This window comes from Hemiscyllium ocellatum, chromosome 26, assembly GCF_020745735.1.
Source record: "Hemiscyllium ocellatum isolate sHemOce1 chromosome 26, sHemOce1.pat.X.cur, whole genome shotgun sequence".
Taxonomy (NCBI): domain Eukaryota; kingdom Metazoa; phylum Chordata; class Chondrichthyes; order Orectolobiformes; family Hemiscylliidae; genus Hemiscyllium; species Hemiscyllium ocellatum.
Window position 1 is genome coordinate 42,920,305 of NC_083426.1, and position 27,886 is coordinate 42,948,190.

Sequence of the window (27,886 nt, forward strand, 5' to 3'; positions counted from 1 at the left end):
CTAATTGAAACAATATAAGCTAATCAATTAATGTCTTTTCTTGTTTGCAGACATTTCATTGTGAAAGGTAAATTATTGTCAACACTGGAGAATGTTGAAAAAGGCAAAGAAAAGAAAATTTCCTTCATGGAAGGACCAGAAGAAGGTTGTGCTGGGATCCTTGGGTACCAATGTGGTGACAACCAACTGCTGGTACTCTTCTACAAACCATCCACCTACAGTGACACAGACCCTCCAGTGTGTGTTTTGAGTATTCAAGATAAGAAAGTAACACTGAATGAGAGTTTGTACAAAACCATGCTTCAGGGAGAGGCATCCTCAGGCATGATGTCCAAGAAATCAATCAGAGAAATAGAGTATCTGCAGATCCTGAAGGTTAAAAATCTCCAAATCACTTGTATGTTGGAGGATACTGATGCTATAAGTGTAACCATCAAAAATGAGAAAAGCCATAAATAACCAACATTGTTACTTTCTGTGTTGAGTCACTTAAAACATTCTAACAGTCAGTGCATTGCCTCGTTAATTCAGACTCTCAATAAAAAGATTATAAGTTAAACATGTGTGCATGTACATGTGTTGTCTGTAAGTTTCAGTGTTACCTTGTGCTATTGTCGCGCAAAACTCTCTCCTGTTTTAATTTGATCAAAAACAAAATTTCAATATACTTTCCGATCCACAAATATTTGCTCGGCTGTCCTTTTCAAAAACTCAAATACATCTTGTATTTGAAGGACGATTGTGTAATATTTCTATGGAAAGACCAGCTGCAGGGTTAAAGGAACAATCTTTGACATCCATGGAACAGCTCACCTGAAAGACAGAATCTCCACTCTACTATAGTGACAATCCCGGTTTTGTAGTCAATTCTGAATGGATCTGGAACCAACAATATTCCGGCACACAAGCAAGCACACTACAGCAACATTTGACACCCAATGATATCCAGGAACAAAAATAAATGTGCCAAATTGGAATAAATTAGCATCATAAGGATAGAAATAGATAATATAATTCAGCTGTTAAGTTTTTCTCAAGGTGTAAACTTAACACCTTGTGTTAAGTAGAGAAAGACAAGTAGAGAAAGACAAAAGTATTGAAAATAATATAACTGTTTTTCAAGTTTTTTGTGAAGATTTGTAGTTTAGATCATGGATACGGTTGATGGTTTGATCACCGAGGCTAGCAAGTTGTCATACCCAACTTTGGTCACCGTGTTCGGTAATATCATCTGTGCAACCTCTGTGAAGCAGTGTTGTAATATCCCACTTGATATTTGTATGATCCGGTTTGTGAAGGAGGATGATGTCACTTTTGATTTTGTGCTACCCTATATTAACAACATATCAGAAAAGACAAGCAGACTCCTACGACCACTAGGAATCACAATAGCACACCAACCCACAGACACACTATGTCAACTACTCACAAGGTCAAAAGACCCCAAAGCTACAACATGCAGGACCAACATAAATACAAAATCCCAAGTAACCATAAACACTGCATCAGACTGACTGGAAGAAAAATATCAATGCAGATATCAAATACCAACTAGCAGCAAAACAGCACGACCAACTCCCTCATCTCAATACACACAGTCAAGGAGGGTCAGCAACTTGACTGGGACAACGTAACCACCCTAGGACAAGCTCACCAGAGACATGCACAGGAATTCCTCGAGGCCTGGTTTTCAAAGTGAAATGCCATCAACAAGCATGTAGAAATAGACCCAAATACAAACCCCTGCAGACAAAACTAGAAACACCACCCACCTTAACAGATCACATCATGTAAGTATCAGACGGAGCAGAACAACATACTTCATGGAAGTCACACTGATGATGTTACCCAGCATGGTGACAAAATATTTGCATCACAACCCACCAGCTCAGTGAGCAAACCACAACCGCATGGTATAATTGGTTTTTAAAAGGCTTTCAATAAGGTTTCTCGCAAGGAGTTTATACGTTAGATTGATTAGAAGACATTTGAGGATTGATTAATACACAGCAAGTAGAATCAGAATGGATGGAGATTAGGACTGTTTTGGATCAGAAAGCACTGGAGGAAGTAATTTATACATCCCCACATAGTAAACAAGAAATTACTGGACCTTGTAACAACAATGTTATTGATACGGAAACTTAATCATCATTAAGTCTAGATCAAACAAATGGTGGTCAAGGAAGGTGAGTTCATAGACTGATTCAGTGAAAGTTTCTTAGAGTGCTATGTTGTGCAACCAACTATGGATAAAGCAACTTCAGATCTCATATTGTTCAATGAGGTTGCATTAATTAATAATGTCATAGTAAAGGCTCCACTGAGAAATACTGTTCATAATACAACTGAATTTTATTCCAAATATGAAAACATATCTCAATACTAAACAAGAATTGAAACAAAACAAAGCTAGTTGCATGGGTAAAAGAGGGGAACTGTCCAAGCTTGTCTGAATAAATTGACTGAAAGATAATGCAATAAAGAAGGAGTGGTAACCATTTCACAGAACAATTAAAATTGTTCAACAAAATATATTCAATTGATGAAAATAAACTAAACAAGAAAGATCCATCCATGGCTTACCAGGAAAGGTGAGTATGGTATTACATTAAAGAAAGAGACTTTAATATTGTAAACAAACAGCAGTAATTCTGAAGGTTGTGGGTTTTCTAGAAAGTTAAGGATTACCAAAAAAAGATGATCAAAAAGACATGAAATCAACTGTCCATGAATATAGAAAATGATCTTCAAAATGTTTCCGTGTATGTAAAAAGATAGTTAAAAAGATAAAATAGTTCTGTGTCCTTCTGCACAGAGGTTTTATACAAGATATGGAACATAGCAAAGGGGCTAACAAAAATAAGAAGATTAAGAAAATTAACATCAGCAGAGAAATAGTCCTGGAGAAACTCAAGAGACTAAGACTCAACAAATTTCCAGAACCTGACAATCTATATATAAAGTTCTAGAAACTGCAGAAAAAACAGATTTGTTGCCAATTACTTTCCAAAATTACTTCAATATTGGAAATGTCTTCATACATTGGTAGCCAGTCAATGTGACACTGCTATTCAAGAAAGGACAGAGACAAAAGTTCAGAGAAAACCCTATATCATACATTGGGAAAGTTCTGAAATCTATTATTACGCGTGTCTTAACAATGCACTTGAAAAGAAATAGCATGATTAGAACCAGGCAACAAGGTTTAAGAAAGTGAAATGACGATAAACAAATTTATTTGTTTTGAGGAACAACATGTTGGGTAGATAAAGGGGGACCGGTAGATTTAGTACATATAAATCTCTATAAGGAATTTGATCTGTTAGTACACAAAAGATTAATACGCATTACAAGGACTTGTGTCATTAGAGGGTGCTATAAGAGCATGGTGTAGGATTAGATAATAGATCGGAACCAAACAGTAGGTATTAATGAGGCATTTGTCAGTCTGTGGACAGTGACAAGTGCAAGGGTCACTCATATTTAGAACCTAGATTCAAGCTTACACAAGGATAAAACATATCTAAGCTGCTGATGGCAAAGTTAGATTGGGTTGAAATTTGTGAAGAAGGCACCAAGAGACTGAAAAGAGACATAGAGTCAGGCAACATCCAAGAAGCAGGAAAATCGACATTTCAGGCAAAAACCCTTCATTAGCCCTTCATCATCAATTGGCTTTTGCCCGAAACATCGATTTTCCTGCTCCTCAGATGCTGCCTGACCTGCTGTACTTTTCCAGCACCACTCTAATCTAGACTCTCGTCTCCAACATCTGCTGTACCCACTTCCGCCTGAAAAGAGACACAGACAGGTTAAGTCTAGAAACAACAAGATGGCAGATGAGCTTAATGTGGCAAAGTGTGAGATTATTTAATTCCATCATAACAGATCAGCAGATTCTCATTTTAAGAAAGTGGTGAAACAGAAACATTCATGTTTAGACAGACTTTCAGCTTGTTCATGTAGGGAACACAGAAAGTTAGCATGCAAGTAAAGTAAGCAACTAGGAAAGCAAATCAAATGTTTTCCTTTATTCTTGTATGTGAATCCCCTAGCAAACAATTGTTACAATTGTACAAGATTGGGAGAGATTTAAAGTATCAGTGCCATTCTGGTTATGTCTATTGTGTCCTTTCTGTGGAACAATTGCTCCTAATCTGTACTACCCAACTCCTGTCTGATAGTATCATAATTTCCTTTTCCCCAATTAAATATAAGACCATAAGACATAGGAGTGGAAGTAAGGCCATTCGGCCCATCAAGTCCACTCCGCCATTCAATCATGGCTGATGGACATTTCAACTCCACTTACTAGCATTCTCCCCATAGCCCTTAATTCCTCGTGACATCAAGAATCCATCAATCTCTGCCTTGAAGACATTTAGCGTCCTGGCCTCCACTGCACTCTGTGGCAATGAATTCCACAGGCCCACCACTCTCTGGCTGAAGAAATGTCTCCGCATTTCTGTTCTGAATTGACCTCCTCTAATTCTAAGGCTGTGTCCACGGGTCCTAGTCTTCTCGACTAACGGAAACAATTTCCTAGCGTCCACCCTTTCCAAGCCATGTATTATCTTGTAAGTTTCTATTAAGTCTCCCCTTAATCTTCTAAACTCCAATGAATACAATCCCAGGATCCTCAGCCGTTCCTCATCTGTTAGACCAACCATTCCAGGGATCATCCGTGTGAATCTCCTTTGGACACGATCCAGTGCCAGTATGTCCTTCCTGAGATGTGGGGACCAAAACTGGACACAGTACTCCAAATGGGGCCTAACCAGAGTTTTATAAAATCTCAGCAGCACAACAGTGCTTTTATATTCCAACCCTCTTGAGATAAATGACAACATTGCATTTGCTTTCTTAATCACGGACTCAACCTGCATGTTTATCTTCCCTTGGCAACTGCGCCTTTCTCTCTCCAAGGCTATGGTAAATGTGAGGCAGCTGTGATCACTGTCACCAAAGTGTTCTCCCACCACGAGATCTGACACCTGTCCTGGCTCAAATCCAAAATGGCCTCTCCCGTCGTCGGCCTGTGTATATACTGAGTAAGGAAACCCTCCTGAACACGTCTGACAAAAGCGGTTCCATCCAAACCATCTGCACTAAGGAGGTTCCAGTTGATATTGGAAAAGTTAAAGTCACCCACAACAACACCCTGCGATATTTGCATTTTTTTCAAAACCTGCCAGTCTATGAGTTCTTCAATCTCCCTACTGCCATTAGGGGGTCTGCAGAAAACTCTCGATGAGGTGGCTGTTCCCTTGCTGTTTCTAACTTCCACCCATACTGACTCAGTTGACAAACCTTCCTCAATAATCTTAAGTTCTGTAGCTGTGATGCACTCTGTGATTAGCAATGCTACACTGTCACCTCTTTTTCCACCCCCCCCTATTGTTTTAAATGTTCTAAACCCTAGAACATCTAGCAACCATTCCTGACCCTGTGAAACCCATGTTCCCGTTATGGCCACAACATCATAGTCCCAAGTACTGATCCAAGCTCTAAGTTCATCACTCGTTTTTCTGACACCCCTTGCTTTAAAGCAGACACACTTGAACCAATCCTTTTGTTCCATCACACGAATAACCTTCCTGATAGATTCACTACATTCTGCCACTGCCCCATATCGAACTATCCCACTCTCAGATACGTAGCTCTGGTTCCCACACCCCTGCCAAACTAATTTAAACCCTCTCGAACCACACAAGCATATCTCCCAACCAGGAAATTTGTGCCCCTCCAATTCAGGTGCAACTTGTCCTTCATGTACAGGTCCCAACTTCACCAGAAGGCATCCCAATGGTCTAAATTTCTGAATCCCTCTCTCCTGCACCAAATGCGCAGCCATGTGTTAAGCTGCACTAGCTGCCTTTTCCTCACCTCACTATTTCTTGACACCTGTAGCAAACCTGAGAACACTACTCTATTTTTCCTGCTTTTCAGCTTCCAACCTAGCTCTCGGTAGTCATGTTTCAGATCCTCAATCTCTTTCCTGGCTCTATCATTGGTGCCAATATGTACCATGATTTCTGGCTGCTCACCCCGCACCACCACTCCCCCTTCAAAATCCTGTAAACCCTTTCGGCGACATCCCGGATCCTGGCACCGGGGAGGCAACATACCTTCTGGGAGTCCCGTTTCTAACCACAAAATCTGTCAATCCATCTAACTATTAGGTCCTCTACCACTAATGCATTTCTATTCTCACCCGCCTTCCTTCTGAGCTTCAGTGCCACAGACCTGACAACTATGGCTTTCCCCTGGGAGACCGTCCCCACCAGCAGTATCCAAAACAGTATACTTATTGCTGAGGGAAACTGCCACAGGGGATTCCTGCTCTGACTGTAGGTTCCCTTTCGACCCCCTGACAGTAATTCAGCTGTAATCCAGTTGGTAATCCAGAAGTAATCTTCCTGAAGAAGCGCTTATGCCCGAAACATCGATTCTCTTATTCCTTTGATGCTGTCTGACCTGCTGCGCTTTTCCAGCAACACATTTTTAAGCTCTGATCTCCAGCATCTGCAGTCCTCACTTTCTCACTAGTAATCCAGCTGGCCTTATCCTGTGTCTGCGGAGTGACCACCTCCCTGCACATCCTCTCAATTTCTCCCTCAGCATTCTGGATGATCCACAGTTCATCCAGCTCCAGCTCCAGTTCCCTAACTCAGTTTTTGAGGAGCTGGAGTTGGAAGCACTTCCCGCAGATGTGATCGGCAGAGACATGTGTCATGTCTCTCACCTGCCACATTCTGCAGGAGGAACATGCAACTGCCCTATCAGCCATACCCCGCTAATCTGAAAGCCCACACAGGACCAAACAAGATTTGGAGATGCTGGTGTTGGACTGGGGTGTACAAAGTTAAAAATCACACAACACCAGGTTATAGTCCAACAGGTTTAATTGGAAGCACACTAGCTTTCGGAGCGTCGCTCCTTCATCAGGTGGTAGCGAACTCTGAATAGCAGCTCTTAGCTTGCCTGTATAATCTCAGATCAGTTAATACTACTGTGAAAGCCGGTGAGTATCAACCACAATCTCACCAAAGTGGCAGGGGAAAGCTTTGAATTGTAATCCCAAGTTACAACATGCAATGTGAGAAGAGTCCTTTTGTGGAAGTGTGAAACATTTTGTAATCAAAGAAAAATTTAAGGCTTCAAAGATAAAATAAGGCTTAAAACACTTGTTATGGACTAAAGTAAACCTCTCAAAACATGTCAAGGAGATAGCCTAGACTCTAACATTTTCTTATTTTAAATACAAGCGCCAGGTGTTGCATCACCCTCTCTATTTAATCTCTCCCCAAAATTTGAGACATAGTTCAAATATGTCATTTCTGAACTCTGACTTGCCAATTTCTCCTTAATTGATTTCAGTGGTCCTCTCACCTCATGCCCAAACACTAATTCAAATGGACTGAATTTAATTGATTTATTATGTACAAATGGAATCCTTTGAACCCAACACTCTGGATCATCTTGACATAAGCCCTCAACATGGTCTTTAAAGTTTGATGCTGCTGTTCTAATGCTCCCTGCATTTCTGGATGGTACCTAATATATCTGAATTGTTTTATTGTTAAACTATCTATAACTTAATTAAATAACTTGGATGTAAAATTTGTTTCACGATCTGAGTGAATTTCTGTGGTTAGTCCATTTTCAGACAAAATAATTTAAGCAATACTGCAACAATCCTATTAGCTGTGATACGGCATAATGAAATGGCCCCTGGAAATCTAGTAGACCTATCTATGACTTCTATTTGGGAAAACATAGTTTGATTAAAGATAGCCAGCATGGCTTTGTAAAGGGCAGAGCATCCCTCACAAGGCTTATTGAATTCTTTGAGGACGTGACGAGACAAGTTGACGAAGGTTGAGCAATGGATGTGGTGTATATGGATCTCAGTAAGGCATTTGATAAGATTCCCTATGGTAGGCTCATTCAGAAAGCTAGGAGGTATGGGAGATAGGAAAATTTAGTTGGTTGGATACAGAATTGGCTGGCCAAAAGAAAACAGCGAGTGGTAGCGAATGGAAAGTATTCCACTTCAAGATCAGGGACCAATGGTGTCCCGCAGGGATCTGTCCTCGGGCCTCAGCTTTTTGTGGTTTTTATAAATGTCTTGGATGAAGAAGTGAAAGGGTGGCTTAGTAAGTTTGCCGATGACACAAATGTCGGTGGTGGAGAGGACTGTTGCAGGCTACAACAAGACATTGACAGGATGCAGAGCTGGGCTGAGAAGGGGCAGATGGAATTCCACCTGGACAAATGTGATGTGATTAATTTTGGAAGGTTGAATTTAAATGCTGAATACAGGATTAAAGACAGAATTCCTGGCAGTGTGGAGAAACAGCGTTTATAGATCCATCAAAGTTGCTACCCAGGTTGAGAGGGTTGTTAAGAAAGTGTACAGTGTTTTGAGTTTCATTAATGGGGGATTGAATTTAAGGGCTGCAAGGTTTTGCTGCAGTTCTATAAAACCCTGGTTACATCACATTTGGAATATTGTTTCCAGTTCTGGTTGCCTCATTATAGGAAGGATGTAAATGCTTCACAGAGGGAGCAGAGGAGATTTATCAGGATGCTGCCTGGATTGGAGGGTATGTCTTATAAAGAAGGGTGGAGTGAGCTAGGGCTTTTCACAGAGAAACAAGAGAGGTGAATTGATAGACATGTACAAGGTAATGTGAGGAATATACCGAGTAGATAATTAGAGATCTTTCCCCAGGGCAAAAATGGTTATCACAAGGGGACATAATTTTAAAGGGATTGGAGGAAGGTTTTGGGGAGATGTCAAAGGTAGGTTCTTTACACAGAGAGTGGTGGGCACGTAGGATGCACTGCGAGCGGAGGTAGGAGAGTCAGAGACCTTAGGGACATTTAAGCGACTCTTGGATAAGCACATGGATGATAGTTCGATCTTAGAACAGGATAAAAGATTGGCACAACATCGAGGGACAAAGAGCCTGTACTGCGCTGGACTGTTCTATGTACATCCAAATGCAGTAGATGCCAGGACATTGAGTAAATTTCAGGAGACAGATAGATTTTTTAATTAGTAATTGCCTGAAGGGTTATGGGAAACAGGCTGGAGAGTGGAAACAAGGCCAAAGTGAGATCAATCTTGATCGTATAGAATGGCAAAGGAGTTTTGAACAATTAAGTTGCCTACTCCAAGTTCTTATGTCTTTTAAAACTGTTTTTGTTCTTGAAAATAACTTTCCATTCTCATTTACAGTCTTTTCAAACAGTGGAAACATCAATTATTGTGTCAAACGGGGCCCAAAGCAATTCCTCTTCAGGCAAGCCCACTTTAACTGTGGCCTATACATTTTGCTCTAATGCAGTATCATACTGTGTAATTAACCAAAAGTGACAAAGTTTAAGTGAAGCTTCTTCAACTGTTGTATTTCTTTTCTTCTTCTGTCCAGGTTTAATTCTTCAAATGAATTATTATCTGGATAACTAAAAAGATTGCTTATTGACTGTTCTCAAGTCAAATGACAATTGTTTATTATTTGTGGATTTGCACAGAGATTAGACGTGAGATCCTTTTATCCAGTTACTGCAGTTCAGTTCCCTTCTTGAGATCTTGACACACACTTGTAATTCACCAACAACTGTGAATAGCATGATTTATTTCAATAAGTACAAGCTTTTGGAGGATCACTGAACACTCTTCGCGATGCTCTCTGAACAAGGGGACCGTCCTCCCTCTATTCAGGGTTTTACATCACAGTCAGTCATGCATGCAAGACAGACTCCCCACCCCCCCGCCACCCCTCCCCGATAGTCACATCCAAAAACAATGTAAAGTGATTAGATTATTTCCAGAAACATTGTCCAATCAGGTTGTTCCTTAAAAAGGTATGTGATTAAGTTATTCCTTTAACTGCAGCATTTACAGAATATGATCAGATTGTCACATCTCGCCTACAAGACAGGAAAACACACCCCCAGCACATCCAATTGCTTACATGTCAGCAGAACAACTTAACCATTTCACATCTCATTCCCTACTTTTATCATTCCATGATAACCAACTACATGGGGCTGAAAAAGGCATTAGCAGTTTATTCATGAGAATCTGACAGCCAGTATTTAAGCCATTTATTCACACACAACATACAATGATTATAACAACAAGAATTACTAGTCCATGCAGAAGATAGGATCTCCCGGATTCCCCCGAGTGGAAAAAAAGTGTTTACCAGTAAAGTTCTGAAATCCATAGTCCTTAGTGACTATTCCACTCCTCCAAGCTGAGTGGAAATGAGCTAGTTATTCAAAATCTCCTTCAGGGAACTCCAACCTGAAAGTAAAATCCAATGTTCCATTATACATCAGTGAATCTGCGCAGTTACTAACTTTGTTGCTTGAATTCAGGTATCACTAGACATTGGAGTGTGTCCAAGAAAACTTAACAAACAGCAAAATTCACAACTGATATTGGAAGAACCTGTTTGGGAGAGGTCGCAGCACAAAAACAGATAGGCAAATAGTTTTATGTATGGCATTGCTGTAAATCTACAATGGTCAATAGAGTGAGTTCTTTCTTGATTATATTGTTTTATTGGGATCTGCCATATGCTTAAATTTTAAAAATATAAGCACTAAGTACTAAGTTAGCCTGGAGTGGTGTTTTGTACAGCAATGAGACAGTGCTATTTTCTAGGTCTGCAGATTGGAAGGAGCAAAATGGCCTTTAGTAGAGTGACATGCTCTACTTGTCAGATGTGGGAGATTTGAGTGAGTTTACAATGTCTTTGGTTGCAAATCCTGTCAGATAGATTGGATCGGTTAGAGCGACAGTTAGAGGCAATGAGGAATTTACAAGAGGTAGGGAATGTGATGGATAGCAGTTATAGGAAGAGAGAAAAGCCGCAGTTGCAGTCAGGTAGATGGTTTAACTCCAAGAAAGGTAGGAAAGGTCGACAGATGGTACGGGAGTCTTCTGTGGCTATCCCCATTTCAAACAAGTATGCTGTTCTGGAAAATGTACGAGGTGATGGTCTTTCAGGGGAATGTAGCATGAACAGCCAAGTTTCTGGCATCAAGATTGGCTCCAATGCAATGAGGGGTACGTTGGGGCCCATAAGATCAATTGTGTTAAGGGAGCCTCCAGTCAGAGGTAGAGAGACTGTGGCCAGCAGCAAAAAATCAGAATGGTGTGTTGCCTCTCTGGTGCCAGGATCAAGGATCAAGGATGTCTCAGAGAGGGTGCAGAATATTCTCAAGGGGGAGAGGGACCAGCAGGAGGTCATTATATACACTGGAACAAATGACACAGGAAGGGAAAAGATGAGATTCTAAAGGGAAAATATAGAGAGTTAGGCAGGAATTTAAAAAGGAGATCCTCAAGAGTAGTAATATCTGGAATACTCCTGTTGCTACAAGCTGTGGAGGGTAGGAATAGGAGGATAGAGCAGATGAATGCATGGCTGAGCAGCTGGTGTATGGGAGAAGGATTCACATTTTTGGATCATCAGAATCTCTTCTGGGGTAGAAGTGACCTGTACAAGGAGGACCTGAATTGGAAGGGGACTAGTATACTGGCAGGGAGATTTGCTAGCGCTACTCAGGCGCATTTAAACTAGTAAGATTTGTGGGGGGGAGAGAGGGGGTTGGGTGGTGGGAGATGGGACCCAGGGAGATAGTCAGAGAAGACGTCAATCTGAGACTGGTACAGTTGAGAAAAGAAGCGAGTCAAACAGTCAGGGCAGATAGGGACAACGCAGCAAACAAGGGAGGACCAATAAATCGAACTGCATTTATTTCAATGCAAGAGGCCCAATAGGGAAGGCAGATGAACTCAGGGCATGATTAGGAACATGGGACTGGGATTTCTTAGCAATTACTGAAACATAGCTCAGGGATGAACAGGACTGGGAGGCTTAATGTCCCACGATACAAATGCTACAGAAAGGACAGTTTGGGAGGCAAGAAAGGAGGGCGAGTGGCGTTTTTGATAAGGGATAGCATTACAGCTGTACTGAGGGAGGGTATTCCCGAAAATACATCCAGGGACGTTATTTGGGTGGAACTGAGAAATAAGAAAAGGATGATCACCTTGCTGCAATTGTATTATAGACCCTCTCATAGTGAGCGAGAAATTGAGAAACAAATTTGTAAGGAGATCTCAATTATCCGCAAGAATAATAGGGTAGTTATGGTAGGGGATTTTAACTTTCCAAACATAGACTGGGACTGCCATTGTGCTAAGTGTTTAGATGGAGAGAAATTTGTTAAGTGTCCACAAGAAAGTTTTCTGATTCAATATGTGGATGCACCAATTAGAGAAGGTGCAAAACTTGACCTACTCTGGGAAATAAGGCAGGGCAGGTGACTGAGGTGTCAGTGGGGGAGCACTTTGGGGCCAGCAACCATAACTCTATTAGTTTGAAAATAGTGATGGAAAAGGATAGATCAGATCTAACAGTTGGAGTTCTAAATTGGAGGAAGGCTAATTTTGATCGTATTCCGCAAGAACTTTCAGAAGCTGATTGGGGTCAAATGTTCACAGGTAAATGAACAGCTAAGAAATGGGAAGCCTTCAGAAATGAGATGATGAGAATCCAGAAACAGCATATCTCTGTGAGGATGAAAGGAAAGGCTGACAAGTGTAGGGAATGTTGGATGATGAGAGAAATTGAGGGTTTGGTAAAGAAGGCAGCAGATGTCAGGTATAGACAGGAGAGATCAAGTGAATCCTGAGAAGAGCATAAAGGCAGGGTATGCATGAGATAGCTTTGGCAAAAAAAAAGGTTAAGGAGAATCCAAAGAGTTTTTACAAATACATTCAGGACAAAAGGGTAACCAGGGAGAGAATAGGGCCCTTCAAAGATCAGCGAGGCGACCTATGTGTGAAGCTGCAGGAGATGGGGGAGATACTAACTGAGTAGTTTACATCAGTATTTACTGTTGGGAAGGACATGGAAGATATAGAATTTAGGTAAATAGATGGTAACATGTTGAAAAATATCCATATTACAGAGGAGGAAGTGCTGGATGTCTTGAAACGCATAAAGATGGATAAATCCCCAGGACCTGATCAGGTGTACCCTAGAACTCTGTGGGAAGCTAGGGAAGTGATTGCTGGGCCTCTTGCTGAGATATTTGTATCATCGATAGTCACAGGTGCGGAGCCGGAAGACTGGAGGCTGGCTAACGTAGTGCCACTGTTTAAGAAGGGTCATAAGTCAAGCCAGTTAGCCTGACTTCGGTCATGGGAAACATGTTGGAGGGAATCCTGAGGGACAGGATTTACGCATATTTGGAAAGGCAAAGACTGATTAGGGATAGTCAGCATTGCTTTGTGCATGGGAAATCATGTCTCATGAACATGATTGAGTTTTTTGAAAATGTAACAAAGAGGAGTGATGAGGGCAAAGTGGTGGATATGATCTATATAGACTACAGTAAGGCGTTCAATAAGGTTCTCCATGGGAGACGAGCTAGCAAGATGAGACCTCATGGAATACAGGGAGAACTAGCCATTTGGATACAGAAGACAGAGGGTGGTGGTGGAGAGTTGTTTTGCAGATTGGAGGCCTGTGGCCAGTGGAGTGCCACAAGGATCGGTGCTGGGTCCACTACTTTTTGTCATTTATATAAACGATTTGGATGTGAGCATAAGAGGTATAGTTAGTAAATTGGAAGTGTATTGGACAGTGAAAAAAGTTACCTCAGATTAAAATGGGATCTTGATCAGATGGGCCAATGGGCTGAGGAGTGGCAGATGGAGTTTAATTTAGATAAATGCGAGTTGCTGCATTTTGGGAAAGCAAATATTAGCAGGGCTTATACACTTAATGGTAAGGTTCTAGAGAGCGTTGCTGAACAAAGAGACCTTGGACTGCAGGTTCATGGTTCCTTGGAAGTCGAGACACAGGTAGATAGGATACAAAAAAGGCATTTGGTATGCATTCCTTTAGTGGTCAGAGTATTGAGTACTGGAGTTGGGAGGTCATGTTGCAGCTGTATGGGACGTTGGTTCGGCCACTGTTGGAATATTGCATGCGATTCTGGTCTCCTCCCTATTGGAAGGATGTTGTGAAACTTGAAAGGGTTCAGGAAAGATTTATAAGGATGTTGCCAGGGTTGGAGGATGTGAGCTGTAGGGAGAGGTTGAACAGGCTGGGGCTGTCTTCTGTGGAGCGAAGGCTGAAGGGTGACCTCATAGGAGGTGTATAAAATCATGAGGGCTATAGATAGGATAAATAGACAAAGTCTTCTCCCTGGGGTGGGGCAGTCCAGAACTAGAGGGCATAGGTTTAGGGTGAGAGGGGACATATATAAAAGGGACATAAGAGGCACTTTTTCATGCAGAAGGTGGTGCCAGAGGAAGTGGTGGAAGCTGGTACAATTGCAACATTAAAAAAGCATATGGATGGGTATATGAATTGGAAGGGTTTAGAGGGATATGGGCCAAGTGTTGGCAAATGGGACTAGAATGGGTTAGGATAACTGGTCAGCCTGTACAAGTTGGAGTAAAGGGTCTAGTTCTGTCCTGTACCGCTCTATGACTCTATGGCTCTGTCACTCCATGGAGAAATCTGAATCCTTGGATAAGGGCAGTTAAATACTTAACAAAACTGAATAGATTCCATCCTTGTGGAGATGCTTCAGATGGATGATACTAGCACATCTCCGCCTGAAGTGTGGTAGGTGCAGTAGGGTAGGTGAACGTAGTATGTGGAATGGCTGTTGTGTACATTGGCTAGGGAGTCCAGGCCTCTAGAGATGCAGGGTTAAATGCTGTTCCTACAACATCACAGAGGTCCCGTGCAATGAAGTATGCTCCCAATGCAGGGTGCATATTTGGAGGTTCAGGTGTAACCATCAGTTTTCTTTTGGGCATCTTTTTGTTAGCCTTTGCAAATTCAAACAAGAGAGTCTAAGGATTTTCAGGATCATATCGAATAGCATTTAATGCATTCTTTGCTGCTTCTGCTCCCACTCTGCTGTCAAATGTAACAAAGCCAAGTGGTTGTTTTGATGTTAGCTTGATCAGTTAACCTTCATATCCCTTAAGTGGTTGAAAGAGAAGGTAAAGCTCACATGGTTTAATATCCATAGGAAGTCCACTGACAGAAAGCGTATGGACCTCCTCTTCACCATTATTAGCTTCATCACTTTTCATGCTCATGACTGGGGAGCTGATTGAATCCATTGTCTCCCCTACTGCGGGCATGCAGTGCTGGTCTGGAAGAGTAGGAGGGTTCGCCTGAATGGGTACGATACGTTCCGGGATCAATGGTCTATCAGAAGCGCTGAGCAAGGTTCCCAGGAGTGTGACTTGCACTGAGTGTGCAATGGGTAAAATTTCCATGGGTTTGGGTAAGTGGAGTGGCACTTGAATCAGGTTGTGGAGGGGCGGATGGTGGTCCAAAGGCATGCTTTACCTGTGAATAGAGACAATGTTAGCTGCTGAAAGTATCTTTGCATTTCCTCTCTCATTCCCTCCTCGCCAAGCTGTGTATCAGTATGAAGACAGCCACTAAGCATTGGTAACAAAGCAGAGTTGAGAGTGTGCTGCTGGAAAAGCACAGCAGGTCAGGCAGCATCCAAGGAGCAGGAGAATCGATGATTTGGGCATAAGCCCGTCATCAGGAATGAGGCTGGTGGGTCACGGCTGAGAGATAAATGGGGTTTGGGGGAAGGTAACTCAGAAAGCGAGAGGTGGATGAAGGTGAGGGAGAAGGTGATAGATCGGAGTGGGGCGGGAGGGTGTGACGGACAGGTCTGGAGGGTGTGCAGAGTTGGAGGCTTGGGACTGGGATAATGTGGGGGGAGGAGAATTGAGGAAGCTATTGAAATCCACATTATTCTCATGTGGTTGCAGAGTCCCGAGGCAGAATATAAGGCGTTCCTCCTCCAAGCATCGGGTGGCAATGGTTTGGCGGTGGACGAGGACCAGGACCAGCATATTTTTGATGGAGTCGGAGGGGGAGTTGAAGTGTTCAGCCATAGGGCTGTAGGGTTAGTGGGTGCGGATGTCCGAGAGATGCTATCTGAAACGATCCGCAAGAAGGCATCCTATCTCCCTGATGTGCAGGAGACCACATCGGGTACAACCGATGCAGTAGATGACATTGGTCGAGGTGCAGATAAATTTCTGATAGGTAACAAAGCATCAGGTATATACACTTGACCAACTGGAGTGATCCAGTGTCCTTTTGACGCAGATTGTAACACCTATGAGTCTTCCATATTTGTTTTCCTGGGTCAGGGGCATCCCCCTGTAGACCCTGCACAGTGTCAATGCCTGGTTTGCCTGTTGTCTTAGAGCACATGCTGGTTCACAGAGGACACAACAGAATTGCGGGCAGCTGCCATGTCTTTGGCAGCTCAATCAGCTCTGGCATTGCTATTGCTGATGTCCGTATTGTTCATTACATGGGCACCACATTTGATTATGGTCAATTGCTTTGGAAGTCAATCCTCCTCCTGGTCATTAGTGTCATTATTCTGAAACATTATTGGCAGACCAGACTTGTCAGGAGGTACCGTTTTATTCCCACCTGATAGTCCGGCTTGGCATTTCATCCCGATTCCTTATTTTGCCTCTCCTTTCCCAACTTTTCCTGTTTTTCTCTACTCATATCAGAAGCCTTACACTGACTATTCAGCACCTCCCAAGACTTAGGGTTTCCCTCATGATCACACACAGTAATTCCTCTTTGAGGTACGTCAATCTCCCAACTGGCCTGTTTAGATTTATTTGTTATTTCCTCAGCAGTCTTTCTCCACACGGGTATTAAAGTTTTCCATTTAGTCCCTGTATTATATTTCCAAATTGCTTCTTCTGATTTTAAATATTTATCTATGTGCCAAGTTACTCCCATTGGACAAATTTAATTTCCCAATTTTTTATTTAAACATCCAGGCAGGCACCTGAACTGTTCCTTGTTTTGGAGGTCATCCCAGCAAAATAGATAGAGAGGGGTTCCGACACTCGAATTATCCAACGTCTGTCCCATTTTTAAGTCTCAACTTTCTAACTTATCTCGATATACTAGTTCAATGCCCTGAGTCTCCACACACACTTAAGGGTCCAGAGTATTTTTACCAAAGTAAAACGTTTGTCACTCCATGAACATGCACCTGGCCAATGTCAATTCTGGGGTTGGAGATATGGGACTGAATTTGTTTGATGCTCATCCCATTACTTGAAAATCAGAAGAGAGGTCACATACAACAGTAGCAATGAACCCTGAGAAATATAAACATTTGCAGTTTTTTTTTAATAGGTCAATTTCTGTACAAGAATCAATATTCTTGAAAAAAAAACACTGTACTGCTCATAAGTCAGTCCTTTTACAATTTGCCAGTCCACTTGGTTGGCCTGTACTTCAAGCATCTCAACAACCTAGTCCTGTTCAACATTAAAGTAGGATTCATTTCATTAACACAGTCCATGCACCCAACTCAAAATTAATCTTGTCTTAAGTTCCTCTCTGGCCTGCCACAAGAATAGCAATATTACTCAATGGAATTCCTCTGTATTTCATTGCTGAGTTCCACCTATATAAAAAAAATGAAGAATCAATAACTGTCTTTCCTTGCTTGCAGACTTTCTACTGACAGGTAAATTAATTCTGGAGAATGTTGAAAAGGGATCCAGAGATACCAATGTAATGACAAGCAATACCATACAGCGATACTGATGCAGATCCTCCAGTGTGTGTTTCGGGCATTCAAGATGATGAAGTAACACTGGATGAGTCTGTACAAAACCATGCTTCAGGGGACAGCATGCTCATGCAAAACATGCAAGAAATCAATCAAAGAAATAGAGCACCTGCAGACCCTGAAGGGTAACAACCTCCAAATCACTGCTTTGTTCGAGGATACTGCTTCTGAAAATATAACCATCATTAGAAAAGAAGCCACAAATAATCACCATCGCTACGTTTTGTGGGGGGTTAGAGCCGTTTAAAATATTCTAACAGTGCATTGCCTCATTAATTGACTCAATAAAAAAACGATCAGTAAAAAATGTGCGCCACGCACATTTTCCATAAGTTTCTTGCCATCTCATAATCCTGGAAAAGCATCTCTCCCTGTTTTACTTCGATTTGAGTCCGAAATTCCAATATACTTTCCGATATACGCATGTTCGTTCTGTTGTCCTTTTCAAAGCCTCAAATACACCAGAATTTGAAGGATGACTCTATGCCTCTATGACAATACAGCAATATTCCTATGGATTCACCAGCCACAGGTTTAAAGGAACAATCTTTGACATCCATTGAACTGGTTTAACAGCTCACCTGAAAGGCAGAATCTCCAGTCTATTGTAGGGTCAACCTAGCTTTTGTCATTAATTTTCAATGGAGCTCAAACCCAAACCTTGTGGCACATGCACAAGCACCCGAACAACTACAGCAACATCTGACACTCTATGATATTCAGGAACAAACACAACTGTCCCTGATTAGAATAAATTAGCATTTAGGGATATAGAAATTGATAATATTGTTCGGCTGTCAGGTTTTTTTCAAGTTGCAATTGGCTAAGTAGAGAAAGGCAAACCATTTGAAATAATTTGACACCAGGTTACAGTCCAACAGGTTTATGGAGAGGATCTCAAAGAAGATCACACATATCAACACTGAGTACTTTCAAATAAACGTGCTGGACAGTAACCTGGTATTGTGTGATTTTCAAATTTGTCCACCCCAGTCCAACACAAGCATCTCCACATCATTGGAAATAATATAATTGGTTTCTCAAAGCCTTTTAATAAGATGTCTCACAAGGAATTGATACATGAAATTGATTACCAGCATTTGAGTATTGATTAATATACAGCATCACAGTTAGGTTACTTTCAAAGTGGTCGGTTGTAATCTACAGGGTGTAAGCAGGATCAGGTCTCAGGCCTCGGTTACAGTCAAAGCATTCCAACTATTTATACCAAAGAACCAGTTTGTATGGAAATAAGCTGTGATAATCATTCAAAGAGATATCAAGAAAGTGCAACATTTAGTGATACGTAACAAGATGATCTAAAAGTGGGGAAAGAGGAAATTATTCCCTTAGGGAGGAAAATTAGAAAATATCATTTTTGGCTGCATTCGCAGGGAAGGTTATGCTTCACGGGGAATACAATGGAAAGGTTCAAAAGATTGATTTCCAGAATGAGAAATCCCATTAATGGCTGCAAAACAAGACTGAGACTCCTCAAATAGGAGATTTTGTCACCTTGTATAAAAGATTAGCTTAAGGACAGAAAATTATGGGTCATGACAAATGGTCATTCTTCAAAGTGGATGATGATAGACATTGCTGTACACAGGGATTGGTTCTAAAGCCACAAGTATTTTGATTTGCATATTGGAATGTACAGTCAAATATCAAAATTTGCAAGTGATATGAAATTTGGAGGTGTAGTAGACAGTGAGGATGACAGCAGCTGACTGCACCAGACATAGATTGACGAGAAGAATGGGCAAACAAGTGTCAGATGACATTTAATTTTTAAAAAGTTCTGTAATTGGCAAAGTTATAGGGAGAGGCATTGTAGAGAATAGCACTATTAATTTGTACTAACTAATAGATTTGAGCATGTATGTATATCAATCTTTGAAGGTGGTGTAACATGTGGAGCGGGTGGGTCGCAAAGCATATGGCAACTTTGTAAATATGGAAGCAAGCAAGTTAAGTTGAATCTTTATAAAGCTTTTGTTAAGTCATAACTGGAGTATTACATCCAGCTCTGAGCAAAACTAATGTAGTTTACAAAATACCATGCAAGGACTACACAAAACACTATATAGGACAAACAGGAAGACAGCTAACAATCCGCATACATGAACATCAACTAGCCACGAAACGACACAACCAGCTATCCCTAGTAGCCACACACGCAGACAACAAGCAACATGAACTCGACTGGGAAAACACTACTATCATAGGGCACGCCAGACAGAGAACAGCCAGGGAATTCCTAGAGGCATGGCATTCACTCACAAACTCCATCAACAAACACATCGACCTGGACCCAATATACCAACCACTACAGCGGACAGCTGAAACTGACACCCGGAAGCGGCAAGGACAGACCACTATAAATACCGGAAGAAACATCAAAGAAGCGCTTCGCAGGAGGCTCCAGAGTACTGATGATGTCGCCTAGCCAGGGAACGAAACGTTTGCAACAAAAACTTCCAGCTCGGCGAACAGAACCACAACAACGAGCACCCGAGCTACAAATCTTCGCACAAACCTCTGGTCACCACTTTAAGAATGATATGAGAGTTTGAGAGGACGCAGAGATTTACCAATATGGTCGCATTGATAATGACAAAGTATTGGCATGAATCTGCTTCTCCTTGGAAAATTTCAATATCAGGAGCTACACAACCACACAGGGTATATATTATTGGGACATGCATGGGTTGCAAAAGGCAGTTAATACCGGAAACATTTTGGAAAGACTGGCGTACAGGACGATACGCACATGTAGCCCTAATATTAAAGAATAGCACACAAACATGAGCAAGGAAGAACTTTGGCTCAGAAAATCAATAAGTAAAATCAGCATGGGTGGAGATTAGGACTAGTAAGGGTCAGAAAGCACTGGTGGAAGCAATTTATACATCCCCAAATAGTAAACAAGACATTGCCGGAGCTGGTAAGAACAATATTATCAATGCAGAAACTTAATCATCACTTAGTATGGACCAATCAAATGGTGGTCAAGCGAAAGTTTCTTAGAGCTAGGGATAAAGCTATTTCAGACCTAGTATTGTGCAACAAGGTTGAATTAGGACTGCCATAGTAAAAGCTCCACTGAGAAATACTGTTCACAATACAACTGAATTTTATTCTAAATATGAAAACATACACCAAAACAAAACAAGAATTGTAAACAAGGCAAAGCTAGTTGCAGGGCCATGAGATATAGTTCAAGGCGATAGCTGAAGAGATAATGGAGGTTTTAGTAGTAATCTTTCAGGAATTGCTGGAGTCAGGGAGAGTCTTGGATAGGATTGGATGAGTGGGCAAAGAAGTGACAGATGAAATACAACATTGGAAAGTGTGAGGTCATGCACTTTGGTAGGAAGAATAAAGGCATGGACTACTTTCTAAATGGGGAGAAAATTCATCAATTTGAAGTGCAAAGGTACTTGGGACTCCTGGTCAGGTTTCTCTTAAGGTAAACTTGCAGTTTGAGTCAGTAGTTAGTAAGGCAAATACAATGTTGTCATTCATCTTGGGAGGACTACAGCAGAAAAGTAGGGATGCACTTCCGAGGCTTTATAAAGCTCTGTGAGAGACCTCCACCCCGATTCCCTTCCAAGCCCCTTCCTGCCACTGCTCATTGCCATCAATCGGATTCATTCCTCCCATTGACCAACTAGGTCAGACCCTTTACTTGCCTTCACCTCTCCCCACCTCATCACCCTGCCTCCGCCTCCCTCTTTTTCTGCACCTTCCCCACACCCACCTCTCGTCCTGAAGAAGGGTTACACCAAAAATGTTGACTTCTGCACCTCCTGATGCTGCCTGGCTTGCAGTGTCCTTCTAGCCTCCTGCCTGTCTACTTCACAAGGCTCTGGTCAGACCACATTTAGAATATTGTGATCAATTTACCGCAGGAAGGATATACTGGCTCTTCTGCAGGTCCAGAGGAGAATCATAGAAACCCTACTGTGTGGATACAGTCCATTCGGTCTGACGAGTCCACACCAACCTTCTGAAAAGTAACCCCACCCAGACCCATTGCCCTATCCTATTACTCTAAACTTACCCCCGACTAATGTATCTAACATACACATCCCTGAACACTATGGGCTATTTAGCATGGCCAATTCATCTAACCTGCAAGTCTTTTGACTGTGGGAGGAAACCAGAGTACCCAGTGGAAACCCACGCAGACACAGGGAGTTTGTGCAAACTCCACAGACAATCGCCTGAGGGTGGAATCAAACCCGGGTCCCTGGTGATCCGAGGCAGCAGTGCTAACCACCGAGCCACCTTGCCATCCAAGAATGATCCCAGGAATGAAAGGCACAGTTGAGGACTCTGGGAGTATATTTGATGGAGAAGAATAATGGGGGGGCGGGGGGGGGGGGGGGGAAGGTGGGATCTGATTGAAAGTTTCAGAATACCAAATGGCCTGGACAGAGTGGACGTTGGAAAGATGTTTCCATGGGCAGGAGAGACAAGGACCCAAGGGCACAGTCTTAGAGTAAAGGGAAAATCTGTGGAATTCAATGCCACAGAAGGCTGTGGAGGCCAGGTCATTGAATGTATTTGAAACAGAGATAGGTAAGTTCTTGATTGTCAACAGGATCAAAGGCTACAGGAAGAAAGTGGGAAAATTAGATTGAAAAACCTATCAAAAATGATCAAATGCCAGAGTGGACTGGATGGGCCAAATGGCCTAATTTCTGCTCTATGTCTTAAGGTCTTCTGAAGAAGAGAATTGTCTAAGCTTGACTGGTTAAATGGACTCAAAGATATTGCAATAAAGAAACAGTGTTAACCATTTAACAGAACAATTAAAATTGTTCAAAATACATTCTGTTGACAAAAGTAAACTAAGCAAGAAAGATCCATCCATGGCTTACCGGAAGAGTTAAGGATGGCATTAGATTAAAAGGAAGAGACATTAATTTTCCAAAAAAAGAATCAGCAGTAATTCTGAAGGTTAAGGGGGTTTTAGAAACTTAAGGATTATCAAAAAAGGATTATCAAAAAGACATAAAATGAACTGTGCATGAATATAGAAAACAATTTTCAATGTTTTTACCTACATGGAAAAGTTAAGAGAATAAACATTGGTTCTTTGACAACAGTTAAAAATATGAAATAGTTGTGTCCTTCTGCACAGAGCTTTTCTACCAGAAATGGAACATAGCAAAGAGGCGAAAAAGAATGAGAAGATTAAGAAAATTAACATCAGCAGAGAAATAATATTGGAGAAACTCAAGAGTCTAAGACTCAACAAATTTCCAGAACCTGACATCCTTAATCCAAGTTCTGGAAACTGCAAAGAAAACAGCTGTGTTTCCAATTATTTTCCAAAGTTACTTCGATATTGAAAACATACTAGTACATTGGTAGCCAGTAAATGTAATGCTATTCAAGAAAAGAGATGAAAAGGTCAGAGAAAACCTGATGTCACACATTGGGAAAGTCCTGAAATCTATTGGTGTGAGAGTGTTAACATTACAGGTGGAAAGAAATAGCATGATTAGAACTAGTCCAACAAGCTTTAAGAAAGGGAAACGACAATTAACAAGTTTATCTGTTTTGAGACAACTGGTGTGGGAAACAATGGATGTAGTACACAACTTCTAAAAGGAATCTGATACGTTACTACACAAAAGACTAATGTGCAATTTAAGGCCTTGGAGGGTGGTATATTAGCATGGTATATGATTAGATAATAGATCAGAACCAAAAGTAAAAATTAATAAGGGATTTGTAAATTTGCAAAGTGTGACAAGTGCAAGGATCCCTCCTATTTATAATCTACATCAAAGCTTACACTAAGATAAAACATATCTAAGTTGCTAATGGCAAAGCTAGATGGGGGTGAAATTTGTGAGGAAGGCACCAAGAGACTGAAAAGAGGTTAAGTGTACGAACAAGATGGCAGGTGAGCGTAATGTGGCCAAGTGTGAGATTATTTAATTCCATCATAATATATCAGATTTCTTTTTTAAAAAAGGGGCGAAACTTAGAAATATTCATGTTCAAGCAGACTTAATCCTGCTCATACAAAGAACATGGAAAGTTAATATCCAAGTAAAACAAGCAACTAGGAAAGCAAATGAAATGTTTTCCTTTATTCTTGTATTCTAATCCTGGAGAGATTTAAAGTACAGGTGCCACTCTCATCTCCAGTTTTAAAGAAGTACATACTTAGAGATATACAGCATGGAAACAGACTCTTCGGTCCAACCCTTCCATGCCGACCAGATATCCCAACCCAATCTAGTCCTACCTACCAGCACTCAGCCCATAAACCACCAAACCCTTTTTATTTGGCTGTTCATGCTACATTCCCCTGAGAATCCACCACCCCCTACATTTTCCAAATCAGCATACTCTTTGAAATGGGTATATCCACAAAAGACTCCTGCCCTAGCTGCCTACCTCTTTTACCTTTCCTGGAGTTAACCCATCTATGTGACTGCATCTGAGACTTTCCGCCCTTCCTTTAACTGCAAATCAATCACATATTGCTGCAAATTCCTCATTGCTTCTAACTGTCTCTCCAACTGATCCATTCAATCTGATAAGATTCACAGCCAACAACATTTATGGCAGATATAATCTGCATATAACTCTCTTTAAACTCCCGCATCTGAAATAAGAAGCACGTCACTCCACTAAAGGCCATTTTTGTTCCTTCACAATCTATAGACCCAGAAAATAACGTCTCATTTCTCTACAAACACTGCCCCAGGTTAAATTAATAGCTATGACTTATATTTTAAGTTTAATCAAGAGACATGTCTCCAAAAACATATAATCAAGAAAGAACCTACTCCACTCATAACTGCAGATTCTCTGCAGGCCACACTGAAAACAACAATTAACCTATCTGACTCTGTGCTGTGAACTTCGCCCAACAATTCCTCCAAGATCAGTTGTGAATTTCACCGTTTGATAATTTTCCCAGATGCACTCCGATGTCCAGCATTACATGAATTCAAACAGCAAAGGCAGTGACTATGCAGGTTTTCTCTCTCTCTCTCCTACACTGACCTCACCATGTGCTTCCTTTGTCTGTTCTTCTCCCTTTTAAAACTGATGTTGTTTTGATTTTTTTTCTAAAGTTACAAAACAATGCAACAGCATATAAAACAGCAATTGCTGCTCCTGGAATTCAAGGAACTCACCTCCAGCACCTAAAATAGTTCAAAAAAAAAAGGAGCAGCTGATACAGCCAGAAATATTTCCTGTCCTCCAGCTTTGATTACTCAGAATCTCTTGCATTGCAGATAGTCCAGCAAAGGTTCAGTTGCTGGATTCCTGGGTTATCTACAATGCAGCTAAATAAATTGGCTCCATTTTATCTAGAATTCAGAAGATGAGAGGTAACATTATGAGGAGCTATGAGCCGAAAATGTGTTGCTGGAATAACGCAGGAGTTCAGGCAGCATCCAAGGAGCAGGAGAATCAACGTTTCAGGCATAAGCCCTTCTCATTCCTGAAGAAGGGCTCATGCCCGAAACATCGATTCTCCTGCTCCTTGGATGCTGCCTGACCTGCTGCGTTTTTCCAGCAACACATTTTCAGCTCTGATCTCCAGCATCTGCAGTCCTCACTTTCTCCTGAGGAGCTATGACAGGGTAGATACAATGTACTGTGTCACTTGGTCAAGAAATGTCAAACAAGATGGGAATAGTTTCACGATACCATTTTGACATTGCAAAATAAGCTTCACCATCAGGATATAAGGATTCTTCCTGGGAGGGTCTAAACAGTGTCTTATTTGGTTCTGCTTCTGTGCTTGTTACCAATTCTGTGTGAGAATATTTTAAAAGTTACAAAGTAAAATTAACAGGTTGAGCCTGGCATCTCACAAAAAAAAACAGTTTAGATACAATTGAACTTGATTTTTAGTGATACATAATAAACCTATTCATTGCTCATCAATAGCAAGTCCACCCAACATTCTAACAGTAGGGTAGAGTAACCAGTAAGGAGGGTCAGTGACAGTGATATTCCAGATCATTTACTAGATCCTGACGGCAGTGAGCTTATTGCTAATTACAAGGTGGTAGCAGTGATGCAGATTTTGACCAGACAGTACTAGCCTGAGAGAAAAAAAACATTCATTCAGTTGCCATAGCCAGTCAAGAAGGAAGAAAAAGGAAAATAAAACTTTCAATCAGAAAACTGTGAATATATCTTTAAATATTCAGCAGCTTAAAAGTACACATCATCTGTCAGCTATCTACACAAAAGGCAACCACGATTATAAAGGTGCAATAGGCATAGTGGCTCTAAGTTTGCCTGTATAATCTCAGATGAATTTATACCATTGGGAAAAAAAAACTGGTGAACATCAGGCACAATCTCACCAGGAATGGCAGGGGAAAACTTTCAATTGTAATCCCAAGATTCAACATTCAATACTGTCCACCTGAAGTGAGATGAGTCCTTTTGTGGAACTGTGAAACATTTTGTATTCAAAGAAAAATTTAAGGCTTCAAAGATAAAATAAGGCTTAAAACACTTGTTATGGACCAGACTAAACCCCTCAAACATCCATGGGAGATAGCCTAGATGTGAACATTCCCTTATTTTAAAGACAAGTGCCAGGTGTAGCATCACCTGCTCTATTTAATCTCTCCTTAAAATTTGAGACATAGTCAAAATATATCATCTCTGAACTCCAACTCACCAATTCCTCCTCGATTGGTTTCAATGGTCCTCTCACCTCATGCCCAAAACCTAATTCAAATGGACTAAATTTAGTCGAGTCATTCGGTCCAAAAGGAATTCTTTTACCCCAATCCTCTGGAACATCTTGACTATGAGCCCCCAACATGGTCTTCAAACTTTGATGCCACCATGCAATTCTAGATGGTACATAGTAGATTTGAGTTGTTTTATTCCTAAACTAACTATAACATCCTTGAATAACTTTGACGTACAATCGGATTCTTGATCTGATTGTATTTCTGTGGGTAGTCCATATTTAGTAAATATTTTAAGTAACCCTTCTACAATCGTTGTAGCCATGATACTGCGTAATGCAATGTATTAAGGGTATTGGCTTTATTACTGCCTGTGATTTTCCAATTACCTGACACATAAGCCACATCAGGCAAAATCCAACTACCATGCTTATGCAGTCATACTCCCCAGGTACCTCCTCTGATAGTGATGTAAATACTTCACTAGCTTTACCTACCAACTTTATTTGGATCAACTATATCCACATGGTTACCAGCTATTTTATTTGTTTAGCTACTTCAAGTGAAATGAAAAGGAAAAGGCTTCTCATTGAATTTAGGCAATGCTTGAACATATTTAAACAGATCCCAGCCAGTCTTTGGCGACGATGGGATTGTCTCCATACTACCTCCACCATTTTAAGTCAACTTTGTTTCTCAGTTCCAACCTCTCAAGTTTAAAAACTCTTTCTTCCTTCCTTTCTCTTTCTTTGTCCCATTCTTCTCTCTCTCTCTCTGTTTTACTTCTGCCAGGACTATTATTTCTTTTTTCCATTGCCATTGGCTTTAATTCAAGTTGTTTCATTTTCGATCGAATTTTAGTCATTTCCAGATGTCTGGCAATCATAGATGTCAAGCTATTGCTGCAACTACCTTCCCTATTCACACGGACAAAGGCAATCCCACCTCCAGCTTGTCCACCAACTCCACAGGTTTTGTCTTACATATCTTCTGTAAACCACGCCAAGTGACTTCTTCCACAGCCAAAAAACTCTCAGCCTCTGAAGAAGGCATTATTGCACAGGCACAATAAAATGCAATACCCAAAAAGATAACACCAATACACAGCATTCACTGCCTTTAATTCCAATAAATCCAATCTGGAAAAAGAGATTTTGATCCTGACAAGAGCCCGCAAGTTGTTATGGACCAGACCAAACACCCACAAACATATTAAACAGAGAACCTAGATCCTAATCTTTTCTTATTTTAAAGACAAGTGCCACAAGTCACATTCGGCCTGCAATTCACATGGTTGAAAAATACACTTCAATTTCACATTAAATTTAAGTATTAAGTAATATTCACATGAAGTAATATATATAAACTATGACTGACTAGTTGTTCTAATATAGCAGCATCTTTTCAACACCCTTGTCAAAGACAAATTCAGGAAACTCTGAAATACAAACCCAGCAGTAAGAACAGAACGACAGCTTTTG

General features: G+C 41.1%; 1 protein-coding gene and 1 pseudogene across 1 annotated transcript in view; both read right to left on the minus strand.

Moving 5' to 3' along the window:
* The window catches only part of LOC132828437 (5' exonuclease Apollo-like), a 173,720-nt gene that overhangs the window by 115,855 nt on the left and 29,979 nt on the right, over nt 1-27,886 (minus strand). The window lies entirely within an intron of this gene.
* Nucleotides 1,145-27,886, minus strand: LOC132828121 (RNA-binding protein with multiple splicing 2-like; annotated as a pseudogene).